Consider the following 8907-nt stretch of genomic DNA (forward strand, 5'->3'; position numbering starts at 1 on the left):
TGTTTGTGTGTATTTGTTGTGTATGTGTGTGTTGTGGGACCACGTTTGTGAGCTTGCTATGGCGGTGCTGTGTGTACATGGCTCTGCCACAGACCTAGTGTGAGTGCTGTGTGTTTGAGTGTGTGTGTGTGTGTTTGTGTGAGGCTCATTGTGTATGCTTCTAAGAAAAAGATCATGGGTGTTTGTGTATGTTTTTTGTTTACGTGTGTACTGTGGGGGCCACGTTTGTGAGTTTGTATGGCAGTGCGCAATGAGATGCCTCTGCCACAGCCCTAGTGTGAGTGCTGTGTGTGTGTGTGTGTGTGTGTGCCCCTGTGTGGATGCCTGTAGGAAAAAAACCAAGGGTGTTGGTTTGTGTTGTTTATGTGTGTGTTGTGGGGCCACGTTTGTGACTTTGCTGTGGCGGTACCACGTGTGGATACCTCTGCCGGAGACCTAGTGTGAGTGCTGTATGTCCGTGTGTGTGTGTGTGTGTGTGTGTGTGTGTGTGTGTCTGTGTTTGGGGGAAGCCCACTCTGTATGCCTGTAAGAAAAAGTGGATGGGTGTTTGTGTGTGTTTCTTGTGTATGTGTGTGTCGGTACCACGTTTGTGAGTATGTTAGGGCAGTTCCAAGTGTTGATGGCTCTGCTGGAGACCCAGTGTGAATGCTGTGTTGTGAGTGTGACAATGTATGTGTGTGTGTGTGTGTGTGTGTGTGTGTGTGAAGCCATCTCCATGTCGGAGAGACTGACACCATGTCCATGTGTGTGTTGTGCATGCTTCCATGAGTACGCGTGAGTGCTCGTGTCTCCACGTGTTTGTAGCACATGCGTGAGAGGGGTGTGTGTGTGGACACCATGCATGCCTGTGTGTCAAGAGTGTGTGTGTGTGTTGCATATTCCAGTGTCTGCATGAGCACACGCATGTCCCAGTGTGGTTGTAGGCCCTGTTTGGTGAAGGAGAGGGACCTCGAGGTTTCTAGCTCTGCTGACTAAGGAGAAAGGGGCCAGTGGCAGAGTGCAGCCATGTCCCTCCTGACACACAGGCGTCGTGGGCATTCCTTGGGTATTAAGGGGTGTGTCTACCCCTGGATGCCACACGCAGAGTGGCCAAGGGAAGCAGGGAGGGGTGGGAGCTGGCAGGGGTATGTCAAGCGACCTCCCATCTGTGCTGCCGGCACGGCCGGTCCCAGCTGTGGGAAACACCGTAAGGTTTCAGCGTGTGCTACAGAGGGGCTAAGAACTTGTGCCCCGATTTGCGCTGTCGGCCAAGGGTCCCAAGGAGTAAGTAAGTCCCCACTGGCAGTCCGTTTCTGCAGAGGAAAGAGTCCCGAGGGAGCGCTCCTCCTGGCCGAAGGGCTGTCCCGGTGTCCGATGAGCTCCATGTTGGGGCGGTCATCTCTGCCTCCTGTGGACCAGGTGCAGAAGAGGGAAAGGAGAGGAGGTGGACCCTCAAGGCCCATGGTCCCTGCCTCACTGAGGGCCACCTAGCTTGCTGCTCATGAGCCCACAGGGCCTTCCCAAATCAACAAGTCTCACCACCCCTGAGCTCGCTCCCACCACCAGCACGCCCCCAAGGACACACTTCCCCAGGTGACGTTCCCCACTACCTCTGCCACAACTGGGCGTAGGACCTCGCAACGAGGGCCCCAGCTCCATCTTCCTGTTGCCCATCAGTGGTCCCTGCGTGAGCCTTCCAGCGGGCCCTGGGCTGAAATGCTGACAGCTCAGCCTCTTTGGACTCTTGGCCTCACGTCCTTGGGGAACTCTCTTCCTTCCTGCCTGTGGGAGCAGCTAGCTGTAGGTAGAGGAGGGATTCGTTCTTCGGGCTCAGGAAACCCTGCTGGGCCCATGGCCCCATGTCCGGAACAGCACTAGGTGGCACGACTGTGTGGCAGTGTTGGGGATCTGAAGCTTGATACACTCCTCGGAGACATAGAAGGGAGGTGGAGAGCCGCAATGCTGTGGGCCCAGGGAGGTTCCCTTGAGCCCCTGGAAAGGCTGTTCCCTCATCCGCGTCTTCCCGGCTCCTTGAAACTTAATCGAGGAACAGCCTGGCAGCTCCCACGGTCCGGTCCCTAGGATTCTTCACGTCCGCAGGGTGGAAGGGAAGTCCCAGGAAACCTGCTGGTCGCAGGGGGTCGGCCAGCATGCCTCAGGCCCAGATGTCCCCAGGAAGGGCCAGCCCACCGTGCCTGTTTTCCCTGGAACCTTCTGGGCCTCGTTGGGCTTTCAGGAAGGACCTCCCTGCTCTAAAGGGGAGAGGAAAGGCTGGACGGTAGCCCTGAACCACGTGCCCTGGGCCGCCAGAGCACAGGCGCCGTGCTGCCTTGGCCATGTGGAAGTCCCGCCTTCCATGGAATGAGGTGGGGACGATTGGACGCATGCATCAGCTGCCAGGGAGTAAGCCTTACGTTGCCACGCCTTCTCCGGGGCATGGCTCGTGCGGCACTTTGCCGGCTGCGAGGACTCAGGGGGTGTGGAAGAAGGCCTTACTTTTCGGTCAGAGCTGGAGAGACTGGCTTGCATTGGCACCAAACCACCTGCCCAAGCCTACTGTGCTGGCTCAGAAGCGCACTCTGGGTGTCCTCTCACCACGTTTGCGAGCCAGCCCCGGGGCCGTGGTGTCCCGGCCTGATGTTCTGCTCACGGTCTGACCTGACGGGCATGGACGGGGCAAGGCTAGGAAGGGTACGTTCTCCTCTGCAGGCCAGATGAGCCGGGAACCCATTCCCATGGCATTCGCGGTGTTGGCAGAATGCAACGCAAGACGCTCTGTGTCTAGTAGGAAAGGCGTGTGCATTCCTGCTACGTGTGTCCTGGGTGCCGTCCTCAGCTCCTTGCCGCCTGGCCTCCCTAACAGCAGACAGACAGGTGGCTCCAGGCCAGCAGACGGCATCACCAGCCACCCTCTTAACAGGGTTCACCCAGACATCCTCTTCAGGGTCCCCTTTGCTCTATGCTCGTGGCTCCTCTAAGGGTCAGTTTCTCTGTCCTCCAGGGCAAACACACTGCGTGTCTGCTTGCGTGGTTGTTGGGTGAGTGTGCTGCTGTGGGACCCCGCTTGGGACCTTTTCCAGGGTCACCTGACTGGGTGCCAGTCACAGAGGGGGACAGGGCTTTTATGCCCAGGGAAAAGAGCTGCTCAGAGGGGTGAATGCATCTTCTGTCCTGAAGTCCTTCTCCCCTAGAGACCGTGTGGCCAGCGAGGAGCCAGAGAAAGAGCACCTGAACACAAAGACTTAGAGGAAGACGGAAAGGTGAGGAAGAAGAAAGGACAGGCACACAGATGGAACCAGCACTCTTTGTCACTCTTCTCCTGAGTAGCAAAGGACATGGGCTGGAACAAACTGTGGCCACACTTTTCCCCCCACGCTGGCCTGGCAGAGAGCATCGGGGCACCTGTGTCCTGGAATTGCCCTAGATTCTCCGGGGCATGGGCTGACGCTTTCCACACACACTGGTCCAGGGCTCCCGGGGGTGTGTACCGTGTCCTGAGTCCTAGAGGAGTCTATTCGGGTAGGCGAGGGACAGCCTGGCATTGCCTGGCTTCAAATACCAGGCGGAGGGCCCCCCGGGAGGAAGCGGCGGGAGGGGTGAAGGTGGAGGTGTGTCCCGGACGGACGGCAGGCGGGGGCGCCGCAGCTGGCTCCCTGAGTGGTGCCTGCAGCGCGAGGGGCGGGGCCCTGCGTGGGCACGCCCACCAGCCGTTACCTGATTGGACGCGGGGTTCTCCCTCGTCCTGGGCCAGCCCAGGACTCAGTCCCACCAAGGCCGCACACGTGATATAGCGTCATCCTGGGGCGACACAGCATGCCCGCTATCCCTTGTGCGCATGCGTTCAGCGGCCCACGGCCTCTGGGAGGACGCTGCCTCCCGCAGACGACTAGGGGCGCCAGAGCTCCACCTGCCCGACCGTTTGCGGGAGCCACGTGCTCTCACCTCCAGCTCCTCTCCGCTGCTGGCTCTGCTCGCTCACGACCAGGACCACATGGAGAGCGCGGCGGGCTCCGGGGAAGGCGGGGCTGCCCCGCCGTCCTGCACCACCTTGGTCCTGGAGGGGGGCGGTGAGGCGTCGGGGCCCCGCGCCCAGGCAGGCGCCTGGGGGGAGGCAGGGCCGCTGCAGGCCCTAGGTGCCGCCGGGATGGGCGCAGAGGCTGTGGTGGGTGCTGAGGCCCAGCAGGGCAGAGAGCAGGCCGGCCCCGGGGACGAGTTGGTGCTGGTGGTGGATATCATGGTAGCGCTGGACCCTGGTGTAGAGGAGGTTGAAGGGGAGCACACTGTAGAGGAATCAGAGGAGGAGGAGGACAAGGAGGCTGAGCAGGAAGCCAAAGTTGCGGTGGAGTCTCAGGACACAGTCAAGTCTGAGGAAGAGGAGAAAGCTGAAGTGGTGGCACGGCCTGAAGAGGCTGAGGAAGGGGAGGCTGTTGAGGATGAGAAGGAGGACACTGAGGAGGGGGCTGTTGCGGAAGAGTCTGAGATATACCTCCAAGAGGTTACGGAGGTGGGGGAGGAAGCTGATGAGGGAAATGAGAAGTCCACGGAGAAAGAGCATGAGGAGGCGGAGAAGGCTGAGGAGGATTCTGTGGACGGAGCATCTGAGGCCAAGGAGGAGGAGGCTAAGAAGGAGGAGGACGCAGATGGGGAAGAGCAGGTGGCTGAGGAAGAGGAGGCCGAGGAGTGGGAGCAGCCTGAGGAAGGGGAGAAGGCTGAAGAGGCTGAGGAGGTGGCTGTGCAGGAGGAGGCCAGGGAGGAGGGCCAGAAGGAGGAAGAGGCGCAGGAGAAGCAGGAAGGGGAAGAACAGCCAGAGGCACGGCGGGGTCCATCCCTGTCCCCGCTCGAGGCTCTAGGGGCCCTGCAGTCCGAGCTGGAGCCCGGGAATAAGCAAGCCAGCAGGTCCTACTCTCGGCTCAAGCTCAAGTCATGTCAGAGGCGGCAGCGTCACCTGGAACACCGAAGCGCCATTATCCGGGGCATCCCTGGCTTCTGGGCCAAGGCTGTATCCTTCATGCTGTCACTGAGGGATTCCGATGTGTCTGGGCCAGTGCATGAGGAACGAGAGGGAGGGGGCTGTTGACTACCAACATGCATCATGGGGGGGAACCCCCCTCACGCCCCGCAGCATTGCAGAGGACACGCTCATGCCGTGGGGATCAAGACAGCCTGGAAATCCTGGTTCCGGTTGGGCGTGGGGGCCGCAGGGTGCTCTCGGTGTCGCACGAGGCACTGAAACTCCGCTGGGCATCTAGGAGCACTGGTTCGGGTCAGAGTCAGGAATAGCAGCAGGGTCTCTTCACCCAAAACACATTCACACCAAGCACGGGTTCCCCTGGGTAGAATGCTGCAGGCAAGGGGTGGTGAGAGCCCACCCGGTCAGCCTGAGGCAGGAATGTGTGCTGTCCGGGAACGCGCTAGTTCTGCCTAGCCATCAGCACAGGAGGATGAGCTGTGGAGGGGGTGTGGGGCGGGAGGGGTGTCTCTCAGGATGCCAGCTGCCTGTGTCCCTGCTGAGATATGTAGCACCACGGGGCGCCGTGGTCCTTGAGGCAGCCGGGGCGGAGGCAGTGGGATCCTGCGGCGGAGATGGGAGACAGTGCCCGGTTGCTGTCCAGACTCGCTCTGTTGCTGTAGCTCTTTCATCTCCAGCCCTCGGAGCTCCTTGACCGAAAGCAGTTTGTGAACCACCCGCAGATGTCAGCCATGATCAGTGAGCAAGATGAAGGCATACTTGGCTACCTGACGGATTTGAAGGTCTGGCCCGGGAGACTGAGGCCGGGGTGGGGGACAGGAGAGGAGAGGGTGGCCAAAGTGAGTCCTCCCCCAAGTCAGGAGGGTCAAGGTCTGCTGGACAGAGCTTTCACCCCTCTGCCCCACTTTCCCGCCGGGCAGGTGGAGGAACTGCGGTTTCCCCGTGAGTGCCGCCAGATCCTGCTCTTCTTTCGCAAGAACTCCTACTTCCGGAATGAAGTGGTTGTGAAGGAGTATGTCGTCAGCGCTGCTGGTAAGAGGCCGCTGTCTGGATGGGCGGTGGCAGGTGGAGGAGGGCGGGTTGCCTTCCCCGACTCATTACCCAGCACCCTCTCACACACTCGTCTTCCTGCAGGGTACGGGCCATCTCATTCCCCTCCCATCCAGTGGCACCAGGATTTCGAACGAGAGGCCCACAGCCGCAGGCACCACAACAGCAGCCTTAACTTCTTCAACTGGTTCTCTGATCACAGCTTTGCCGGGGCTAGCAGGATAGCTGAGGTGGGGCCCTGTGACACACAGCGTAAATGACCTTGCTGGCTTCTCCAGCTGCTTGGGATGGACACCTGAGCCCCGCCCCCGTTTCTCCTGCCAGATCATCATGGACGACCTGTGGCCCAATCCCCTGCAGTATTATGTGAGCAAGAAGGCAGCAGGAGAGGGAACTGAGAGGACGACAGGTGAGGAGCCCAGGGCGTGGGCGCCGAGACGTGTGCTGTCGGGATCCCTGGGCCCTGGGCTACTCAATGGGAGACACTGAGGTTCACAGGAACACTCCGAGACAGCGACCCCGGGACAAAGCACGTCACCCTGACATGGAACGTGGGGAGGTGCAGTGCCAAACGGGTTGTGCCTGGGGAAGCTTGAGGCAGGCGAGGCCACGCAGCGTCATGGAGCAGAGCCGGAGAAGCAAAGCCGGCTCAGCGGCTGCACTTGCGGCAACTGTCATTCTGTGACCCGTGAACCCCAGCCTCAGGTCTGCGAGCAGCGCATTACAAGGGTGACCAGAGGCACCCTTGGCCCAAATGTCTGGGTGTCCTGGTGCAAAGCCGCACCCCGCCTTCCCGTCCCTTCTCTGTGTTGATCACCACAGTTGTCCCCTTAAATTCCGGAGGCATCTCCTTTGCCAAGCCCACTGGCCCGCGGGCAGTCATGAAGGAGCACGCTCGTTCATACGTGGCTGGAGGAAACATAAAGCCATCACAGTCGGGGGCAGGGGCTTGGCCAGGGGAGAATGAACGCCATTCCCGACGAGAACCTTGAAACCCTCAAGCAACCTTAAGTATGGCCCAGTGAAGATACCCACTGCTCTCCTCCTGTGTCCATGTGCACGTGTGTCCCCGCGTGCGTGCTTGTGCGTGTGCATGTGTGTGTGTGTGTGTGTGTGTGTGTGTGTGTGTGCCATCTCGTCTAGGGAGCTTCATGATGTTGAAATGAGGATGAGGACCATCGCACTTGACGGAAAGCAGTCCGGAAACTTCAGAAGGAGCCGAAGGGTCACCCCGCTTCCTCTCTGCAGGAAATAACTGAAGACAGGTGCCGGGGTGAAACAAGGCCTGTTGAGGCCCCGGGAGCCCTGGAGAAATATCGAAATGTAAATAAACAACGTCAAGTGTGTTTCCGTGTGTGTGTGTGTGTGTGTGTCTGTGTGCGCGTGTGTCTGTGTGCTCTGGCACACGCACTCTTCCTCCTGGAAGGGGCTCCAGGGGACTGACTGAACACAGCGGCTGCATGTCGGTGTTTTCCTTCTGCGCCTGGGCTTCCCCAGTCTGTGGATCGGCCTGTCCTGTAGGCTTGCCCACAGGGCTAGGACACGCATGGTCTGGGACTGCATCCCAGGGGGCAGAGGTACCGTTCCCCCAGGCCCAATGGGGCTGGGCAGGGAGAAGACCTGATCGAAAGGCCAGCCAACCGGGGCTCATCTCTTCCCTGGGGAAATGAGGGAGTTCAAGGAAAGGGAATAACGAGCCAGGGACAAACACGTCCAGTAGCCAGGTTAGGTGGACGCCGATGGTGGCCTCCAGGGATGCTCCCTGGTGGATGGCCTCGGACACACCCACCACACATTCCATGGGGGGAGGACTCAAGGTCCATGACTCTGTCGAACCCAGTGCCACTGCTCTCCCCAGGTCTAGGAACGCACACAGCCTCCTGCTGACATAGTCAGGCTCTGAGGACCAGCAACCACGTTAAGGAGTGAGGGCCAGGCTGTATGGAGGGACTGTGGGAGAGGGGACAGAGGGAGCCATGGAGGCTAGGAAACATGACCCTCTCGTCCCGGCACAAGGGCCCAGGAGAAAGGAGAGATTGCAGGGGGACACACACACACGCACGCTCACACACAGTGGTGCACAGACACTGCGTCCTCACACACACACTCAAACAGCCGCACCCACAAGCTGACACAGACACTCAGGTGCACCCTCAGTCACCCACCCCCACACACACTCCACTCCCTCACATGTCCTGGCACACACAAGCTCACACAGCCACGCTCTGCGGGCATCTCTAGTGCCCTGACTCCCTAGGGCCCTCGTTTGGGCTCCCCCAGACGACAAAGAGGCGGAGGCGTGCGGGAGGGGTGGTATGGTTCCTCAGGACTGGCAAGGCCCAGTCCACGCAGCGGTGTGCTGTCTGTCCCATGACCACTGTGGTGCTGAGATTCCTGTTTCCACATGGGCTGAAGGCGTTTGCCCAAGGCCCTCTCTCCGCTGAAGACCCCACAAGGTAAGCACCACCAAGAGGCACGAATCACTGGTCCCTGTCACAAGCTGAGACAGTTAGTCTCCAGGTGTCAGCCCACAAGACCCTTCCACACGTGAACAATAACCCCATAGGTACACAGGGGCAGGATCAAAGCCGTGATTGCAACACCTTATCAGGGATTCCACAGGGCCCCACACTCCAGGTTGGAAAGAGCTTATCCAACTCCCTAAGCTTTTGTTTTGTACATTACCATGGCTTCCAAGATCCTGAAACTTTATTTTATTTAACTTTATTTATTTATTTATTTATTTATTTATTTATTTATTTATTTATTTATCTATCTGACAGAGAGAGAGAGAGAGAGGACAAGCAGGGAAACAGCCGAGGGAGAGGGAGAGGCAGGCTTCCCGTCGAGCAGGGAGCCCGAAGCGGGGCTCGATCCCAGGAGCCTGGCTGCAGGACCTGAGCCGAAGG

Source organism: Ursus americanus, chromosome 37 (assembly GCF_024610735.1).
Source record: "Ursus americanus isolate L20-20 chromosome 37, mUrsAme1.1.p, whole genome shotgun sequence".
Lineage (NCBI taxonomy): Eukaryota > Metazoa > Chordata > Mammalia > Carnivora > Ursidae > Ursus > Ursus americanus.